The sequence below is a fragment of the Petaurus breviceps genome, unplaced genomic scaffold (genome assembly GCF_028583685.1).
Source record: "Petaurus breviceps papuanus isolate PSGF00001 unplaced genomic scaffold, PetGlider_PUasm1.0 90750, whole genome shotgun sequence".
Taxonomy (NCBI): domain Eukaryota; kingdom Metazoa; phylum Chordata; class Mammalia; order Diprotodontia; family Petauridae; genus Petaurus; species Petaurus breviceps.
The window spans coordinates 9,994,920-10,003,993 of NW_027187335.1; the positions used below are offsets into that span (position 1 = coordinate 9,994,920).

Below are 9,074 nucleotides of genomic sequence, written 5' to 3' on the forward strand. Positions count from 1 at the left end.
GGTTTTTCTGAGCTCTGGCTGGCCTTCTTTTTATGGGACTGGATTTGGCATAATTAGATGAGCGGCTTAGGGGATCATAGGATCATGGAATTCTAGCTAGAAGAGGCCTGAGAGACTAAAGGTAACAACCACCTCATTTTATGGATGAAGAAACTGAGACCCAGAGCTTGTAAGTGCTTTGTCCAAGGTCACAGATCTAATCAATACTTAAGGTGGGGGGCGGCCAGGTAGCACAGAGAGTAAGAGCACCGGCTCCAGTGTTGGGATGACCTGGGGATCGAATCTGGGCTCCGACACTTAGCACCACACCCAGAAATCATTGGCCGTGTAACTTTGAGCAAGTTACTTAACCCCGATTGCTCATTAAAAAAAAAAATACTTAAGGTGGGATTCAAATTCAGTTCTCTCTTGACTTCAAGTCCAGCATTCTATAATATGTTGCTGTAGTCACTGAAGCTTGTGAGTCCATTGATCACCAACTAAGGGTTGGGAACCCAGGATCCTATTAAAAGGAATATTTTAGATCGTGGTATAAAAAGATGAATATAAAGGAATATTTCACTGTCAGAAAAGAAAAAAAGAAAAACAAGGAATTCAGGGAAATTGGGAAGACTTATATGAACTGATGCAGAATAAAGTAAGCAAAATCAAGAGTGTAAGACACACAATGATTATGGTAACAACATTAAAAGAATTCAAGGATAGGGATATGGAGAGGACTTTGATCTATGATTTTACTGGTATAGGGAACTCCCATGTGTGGATACTCTCTCTAGTATCATAGGTAGGCTGGAAAGAGTACCAGCCCCGGAGTCAGGAAGACCTGAGTTCAAATTCAGCCTCAGACACTTACTAACTGTGTGACCCTGGGTCACACAACCCCAATTGACTCCAAAAAAAAAATAAAAAGCTTGCATATAGACATATCATAGGTAGGTACCTTCTCTGTAACATTTTTTTTTTTAGCATTTGAGAGTTTAAGGAGTTTTGCTCAGTGTTACATGGCTAGTTCATATAAGAAGTGGGACTGGAACACAAATGTTCCTGCCTTTAAGGCCAGATCTCAATCTTTGATGCCACTACATCAAATCCTGTGTATTTGTAGTGATCAATATTGAACCCAAGAAGAGATGAGGAAACCCATTATCCTCTTTCCATTGCAGAGGTGATGAATTCTGGATGCAGAATGACACATATACTATCATAGGTAGTGTTGAGTCAGTTAGGTTAACTTAAGTTTTTCTTTGTCATAAAGGAAAGATAAGTGAATGGGAGGGAAGGGGATAGTTTTGTGTGGTTTCCCTTCTGATATGATGATGTCTTTTCTCATAGTATCCTCACACTGCTGTGCCCCATAGGAATAATGCATGTCACTCTGCTGTGCTCTCTGGGCCCTTCCCTCTCTACTAGGTGAGTTATTTCCTGTGTCTGTGTGTTTTTGCTACAAGAAAACATTATTGGGGCAAGGGAATAGAGTTGTGCCTACTATGTGCTAAAGTAGGTACTATTATGCTCCCCATTTTTTAGTGAAGCAGACAGAGGTTAAGTGACAAGGTCACATTGTTCATTTGCTGCACTCTCTAAAATTAACAAAGCGAAAGACTTGAATAAGTTTTTATCTTCTCTGAGATTGCCTAGCTCTCCTTCCAAAGTACAAGGGGCATCAAAATGAGGACACGTATTGATCTCTGGACCTCTTCAACTCACAGGATTGCCTCCAAGCTTGTACAAGCTATGTTTGGTCATCTAGAAGCAGGCAAAGCAACAGAAAGCCAAACCCATTAACCCAGGCTCAGGGTCACCTTGCCAAGCCCCAGTGCTCTTGCTGCCATATGGGACAAGTCAACAAGCTGCTCCAATGGAGAAGGGCCATACTTCCCCCATACTTCATAAGAAGAATTAGACTTACATGAGGCTACTTGAGGGTCAAAAAGAGAACAACATGGGATCAAGTCAATCCTTTTTAAGGGTCAACTGGGTATCATCTTTTCAGGGACCGATAATGGGATGGTTTCATCATCCCAGAGCAAACAAGTCCTTCAGTACTGAGTCATGTGTGGTTGAAAGCTGCCAAGAGGATTGTCATCCCCAAAGATCCCAAGTGCTGAGTGGGTGCACGTGCCCAGATGGAAGCATACCCTTGTATCTGGAAATAGTTACTTGAGAAAAAGAAAAGGCATCAATAAAATTTTAAGACAATATTTTAAAAGTACTCTTTTGAGAAATAGCCCGTCGGGGGTGCCTAAATGTTTACTGAATTGAATCAAGAATTCGATTTTTGCATGCTGACCCCAAAACTGTTGATCTGATTGGTGAGGGCAACCTATTGAAGTTACAGAGAAGTTTGGAAATCACTGGAAGAGATGAAGAAACTAGCACAGTATTCCTTTTCATTCTGTTTTTCCGTAATCTGGCCTAAGTTGAGGCTGGTGGGAATATCTCATATTATATTGCTAGGCCTGATATACCACAATGTTTCTAACAACACTTTATGTCATAAACAAGAATTAAAAACAAAATAGGCACACATCAGTTGGAGAATGGTTGGACAACTTGTGGTACATGAATATAATGGAATATTCCTGCGCTGTTAAGAAATATACATGATGGATCCAGAGAAGCATAGGAAGACTTATGTGAACTGATGAAAAGTTAACTTAGTACAATCAGAAAAACAATATATACTTAATAGAAATGGAAAGAACAACAGTAAAACATTAGGGGCCAAAGGCTTTGAAATGATAATGATCAAGGTTGGCCTCAAAGAAGAGACGTGTAAAGATGCCTACTTCCTTTTCCATTCTTAAAGAGGTGGGGACCGAAAGTATGCGGCAGTTTATGTTATATCAGACTTTTTTGATATGTTAGTTTTACTGAACTTTTTCCCCATTAAAAAAAAAAACTATCATAAGGGATGGCTCTTTGGGAAGGAATGGAGGAGAGATACAGTGAGGTATGTAGAGAAGGTAAAAACAAAAGATAGCAATACGAGTTATGATTATTCTTTTTGAGACTAGGTCTCCCTACCTCATCTGGGCTGGAAGTATAGTGGCTACTCATGAGTCCAATCTGGCTGTTGATTTGCATGGAATCTTTGTCCCTTTTTCTTTCTGATCTAGGAAGCATTTTCTCTCCTTAGGCAACTAGTGGCCCCCTGCTCCCAGCGGCTCATCATATTGGTGCTGGACTTAGTATGAATTCTGGATCAGTTCTACTGCAGCTCAGAACTCCTGACTTCATGCAATCCACCAGAGTCTGCTTCCTGCACTAACAGGGATTACAGGCATGTGCCACCAAGCATGGCCAAACTAAATTATTTTTTTTAAAGAAAGTATTAGAGTAGCCACAGGATTTTTGCTCATACAAAAGGGAAAAGAGGCCCAAGGTGATGGCTTAGACTTGTTCTTCAGACTTGGGGGTTTGGAGCCAAGAAGGACAGTCCAGCAGACTGTTGATCAAAAACATCTGAGCTCTCATTTTCAACATGGCTTCGGTTGGCCCTCCCTCTCACACTAACAGTAACCAATCTCAATAAAAGTTAGCTTGTACAACTTCAGCTCTTGTTAGTCCAATTCAACAAATATTTAGAAAACCCCTGCATGGCACCTTCTCAGAACATCCCCTTTCATTTATCTTTAGAGGGTTGTTGATGCCTCTCTTATTTATATCACAGTTATTCTCAGATATAAATTCCCCTTTCCCCCTTGCTACTCAGTGAACCTTCCCTTGTAATAGGGAAAGACACAGAGAAAGAGTAGAAGCTGATTCACAGTTATTTGGCATAAGGTTTGTCTGTGAATAATGAATGGGCAAAAAAGCCTGGCATGGGGGAAAGTGTTGGACTTAAGATTCAGAAGCCTTGGACTTGATTCCCAGGCACTATGGTACTCTGGCAGCCTTGTGATCTGGGACAAACCACTTCTCTTTACGCTTTGGTTTTCTCACCTGTAAAGTGAGCATTGAGACTTGCCCTACCTACTGACTAAGTTGTTGTGAGTATGGGGGTAGGGAGTGACGTGGGGAGAATGGTCACTGCTATACAATCAAAGCTCACATGTATACAAAAAAGTGCCATAATAAAAGTGAGCTAATGTCCAAATGCAGGGAAATCTTTTGAGACTTTCAATACCTCAAGCTAGGCTAGCCTAGCCTGGGGTCAAAAAAGGAAAAAAAAAAGCTACAGTATTTTCAATCAAGCTCTCCTAAACACACAACTGCTTTGGGGTGGTCCTCAAGTCTTAATTACTAAAAGGTCCTGCAGGACAAGAGGGGAAAGGGGAAAAATATGGACTTTTCTACTGGAGTCAGAAGGTGTTATTTTTGTTCCTGACCCTATTTGGTGTTTTCTTGGCAAAGATACTGGAGTGGTTTGCCATTTCCTTCTCCAAATGAGGAAACCAAGGCAAACAGGGTTTGTGACCTGCCTAGGGTTACACAGCTAGTAAGTGTCTGAAGACAGATTTGAACTCAGGAAGATAAGTCTTCCTGACTAAAGGCCTGGCACTCAATCCACTGTACCACCTAGTTGCCTATGGAGTCAGAAGATTTGGGTTTAAATCCAGCCTTTACCATTTACTACCTGTGAGACCTTGGGCAAGTCATTTTACTGAAGTAAAACAGAGAACTAGGCAGCAGAGACCCAGTCGTGCATGCATGCTCCATGTACTCTTCCTGGTGCTGACTCAGGGGTTTGCTAGGGGAGCCTCTTTCTGGGTACTGATGATGGAGAATCCTGCCCCCACTTCATGACAGGAGCAAGAATTTTGTGATTGTTTCCTGTCTGTTTACCGTTCGGTGAAGAAAAGCCTTTTTAGTTGGCTGCTGCACCAGCATTGAGTATGCCTATGAAAGCCTCCAATAGAAGAATTCCTTCCTCTGAGCTACAGAATGCTTCCCTTCCCCTCACTGGGCTGGCCCATGAGCATGTGGCTTTCTAGACAAATGTGTGTCTGGGATGGGGTCACTTCCTTTCTGGGTCTTCTTTCCTTTGGTACAGGGCCTATCTGTCATGATGCTCCGTCCCGCAAACAGAGGCAGGACTTATCCATTGGCTATGCAGCACCCGGAAGTAGAAAGGGCATGTTTATAGCTACCCCTTTAATCTTGAGTCCTCTCTCCTCAGGGACTGAGAGATAGAGGGAAAAGCATGCCCAGTTTTGAGGGGACATGCTTTTGTATTTTGGTGCTGGCTATATTTTTTTTCAGTAAACATTCCTTTTTAAATGACTAGTTGGGCAGCTGGGTGGCGCAGTGAATAGAGTACCAGTCCCGAAGTCTGAGGGACCTGAGTTCAAATCCTGCCTTGGACACTTACCACTTACTAGCCGTATGACCTTGGGCAAGTCACTTAACCCTGATTGCCCTGCCCTCCCCCCTCCAAAAAAAAAGTAAATGGTTAGTTGATGTTCAATGGTTAACATCACTGGGAGTAATCAGTCATAATTGATTGTTGGGGGAACACATTGGAATGGGGGCCCAAGCTGATAACATTAATAGATTCTTGCTCTCCCTCAAGGTACCCCTAGCACCCTGAGCTAGAATCCACATCACAGCCAGCTGTGCTCTCAAGACCTGACCTGCTGGTGCACATGTGGTTTGGGAGAACAAATCTATAGCTTATAATAGATCCAGACATCATGTGGTTTGGTGAAAGAAGCGCTAGTCCTGGGGCCAAATCCTGACTCTACTCCCTATTACCCATGTGACAAGTCACTGCTCTCCTCTCTGAGTCCCAATTTCTTCTCTGTGGGGGGGAGAGGAGGATTCAGTGGATCCTGAAGTCCCTACCAGCCCTAAATCCTCTTTGTAAGCTTGAAAGCTCCCCTTAACACCAACCTCTTATATCAGTCTAATAGAGCTGTCTCCTTCCTTCACCCTGGGCTGGTGCAAGGCCCTTCCTACCAAATGTCCAAATAAAGCTGCTGTTATTTTGTGTATTTTCCTTTCAGGTCTTTGAGGAATTGTTGCCAGTTCTTGTCAGTATTTTAATTAGTGTACACTTTATTGCATTTAAGCCCCTCAGGCTCTTTGAGCAAAGCATACAATTAAAAAGAAAAAGGGAAAAAATGTCAAAGAAGCAGTAAAACCTTCAGATAAGTAAGCAGAGCCCACAGAGTTAGGGGTTAACTCTATAAAGGGTTAGTGCGAGTGACTCAGTTTCCAGAGAAGAGAGTCTATAAAGGGCTGGAGTATTTGGATCAATTCAACAGATAAATGTAACCATTTAGGAAGTGTGATTATGTGCTGGACATTGTAGGAGGTGCTAAAGGAGGCAGGACTTTGTCCCTGCCCTCAAAGAGCTTATAGTTGGGTAGAGGAGATAAAATACATACATACTATTCTCTATCAATGAGTGGGATATGTATACCAATTAATGCCCATAGCAGATTTGTCAAAAGTTGTTTGACCTATGTTTTAACCCTGAGGCTAAAACCAACTTGAAAAGGGATAAGATGTGGGTCTCAATAAATCCAGACATCCCTTTTCATAGGATTAAAGATTTAGATCCGGATGGAGCCTTAGAGACCACTGAGCCCAACGCCTTCATTTACAGAGAATGCTGCTGGGGCTCAGAGAGTGGTTGGGTGCCTTGCCCAGGGTCACTCAGCTAGTAAGTGCCTAGCTCCTCCCCTCCCCACTCTCTTCTTCTCCCCTCTCCCCCTCGTTTTGACTCCTCTTCTCTCCACCTTGATAGAAGATATCCCACTAATCTAACTTTTCCTTAAATAGGGAAGAATCAATAGTCTGTTAGAGTTTAAGATGTTATAATGAGTTGTGCTTTGGAAGTTTAATTTGATGTAATGATCTATATCATATAAACCATTATGGGTAGTAAAAAAGCAACACGATTTTCTCATTTTCCTGGTTTAATGAAAAATAGATTATCTTAAATATTTTTAAACTTTTTCCTAATTTATTTATTTTTGCTTTTTGGAGGGGGGAAGGCAGGGCAATTGGGGTTAAGTGCCCAAGGTCACATGGCTGGCAAGTGTTAAGTGTTTGAGTTCAAATTTGAACTCAGGTCCTCCTGACTCCAGAGTTGGTGCTCTATTCACTGTACCACCTAGTCGCCTATTTTTTTCTTTAGAATTTTGGCAATCATGATTTTAGGAGGTAAAGTAAGGTAGAATTTGATAAGCAGATAAAAGAGATAGATACAGAGTGACTTCAGAGAAGAGAGAGACTACTCCTGAAGAGATAGATCAGGGAAGGCTTCATAAAAGAGGTGGTGTCTGAGCTGGGCCTTGAAAGCTAAATAAGATTCCAGGAGGCAAAGGTCATGGGGAGTCAGGAGGACCTGAGTTCAAATCCAGCCTTAGACACTTACTAGCTCTGTGACTCTGGGCAAGTCACTTAACCCTATTTACCTCAGTTTCCTCATCTGGAAAATGAGCTGGTGAAGGAAATGGCAAACCACTCTAGTGTCTTGGCCAAGGAATACCTCAAATGGAGTAACTGAGAGTCTGATGCTACTGAAATGACCAAAGAACAACTCCAACAATGATGGTGCCATTAACAGAAAAAGGGACTTCCTGAAGAAGGTGGTTTGAAACAGAGCAGAGGAGGGGGAGGGAACGGAGGAAAATGATGAATTCGGTTTTGGACAAGTTGACTTTGAGCAAAGCTTCCAAGTAGAGTTTCCATGGGAGCAACTATTATGAATTCTGATCCCTCAAGTTCCCCATATCCTGTTCTACTTTGGAGACACTAAGTGACATATATGCTCAGGGCCAGGCTTCCCCTGAGGGGAGGCAATGAGGCATATGTCCAAGAAGGGCTGTGATATCTGTACCTTTCAACGAGTTTGTTTTATTAAAGGAGCCTCAGTGCCAACTGGTAAGTCCTACAGTGTCATAGGGACCATCTGGAGCTGGAAGGGACCTTAGAGGCCATCTAGATCAGTCCTGTTATTCTACAGAAGAGGAGCCTGGGGCCCAGGGAAGATAAAGATCTTGACTCAGTGGAATGAAGTTCCTGGGATTCAGAGCCAAAAGGAACCCTTTCCCTGACAAAGTCTTACCCTAATGCCTCATCATGGTGTGGAGGTCATCCTGGGTTCCTGAAGGATGTGCCAGTAGCACGTAAGATTCTACTATGGCAGATTCTACCATGCTGGAAAGGATTTTAGTATGGCCCTGGAAGCAGACCAAGTTTGTTTTCCAAGGACCAACCTAGCTAAGTACAGAGAGGCTCATTGCTAGTAGGCTGGCCATCTGGTGATGAATTATTTGGCCATGGCAACCCATTAAACAACAACAACAAAAAACGAGTCTCTGACCTCTTATGGGCCCTTTTGTAGCAGAGAGGTAGGAAAGGGAAGCAGAGAGTACTAAAAAGCCCATTTTTTTAGCCTGCCTATAAACTTTCATTTGCTATTCATACTCTGAATGTGAGATGCTTTTCCAGTGACCAACAAGTAGACATATTGCTAGAGGAGCTGAATCATAACAATCTTGACATTCTTGCTAAAAAAATGAAATCAGAAGAAAGAAGGAAATTGCAGCTCAAAGGCAGGATGCCTCACAGCAACTCCTTGGAAAGAAAAAGAAAGGAGTTGGCGGAGTGGGCTGTATCATACCCCCAAAGGCAACAAGAAACATTATCTCATGAGCTATTTGGTCCTCACGTGTTGCAGTGCTAATGACAACTATTTGCAAAAAAGAACACCATGAAAATAATGGCAACTTAAGGTAAGCACTGACCTTGGTTGCTGAGAATGGAGAGGTAAACAAATTCTATAAAGAGTATGATAAAAACCCTGCAAATTAAATTAACATACTCTCTGGTACTTGGTGACTTTAACTCAAGGTGGGAAAAGGTGAGCTGGAGAGAAATACGGGACAGAATAAGAAGGAATAAGAAAGCTCAAAGACTGGGGCAGCTAGGTAGCCCAGTGAATAGAACACCAGCCCTGGAGTCAGGAGGACCTGAGTTCAGATCCAGCCTCAGACATTTAACACTTATTAGCTGTGTGACCTTGGGCAAGTCACTTAATCACAATTACCCTGCCTTCCCTCCCCCAAAAAGGAGAGAGAGAGAGAGAGAGAGAGAGAGAGAGAGAGAGAGAGAGAGAG

General features: G+C 42.6%; 1 long non-coding RNA gene across 2 annotated transcripts in view; it reads left to right on the forward strand.

The window, feature by feature from the left end:
* Window positions 1-1,411, forward strand: part of LOC138145782 (uncharacterized) — a 101,037-nt gene extending 99,626 nt beyond the window's left edge. For both annotated transcript variants that reach the window (XR_011164312.1, XR_011164315.1), the window contains one exon: window positions 1,333-1,411. This is a non-coding gene — a long non-coding RNA (uncharacterized lncRNA). The remainder of the gene's footprint in view (window positions 1-1,332) is intronic.
* Window positions 1,412-9,074: the final 7,663 nt, after the last annotated feature.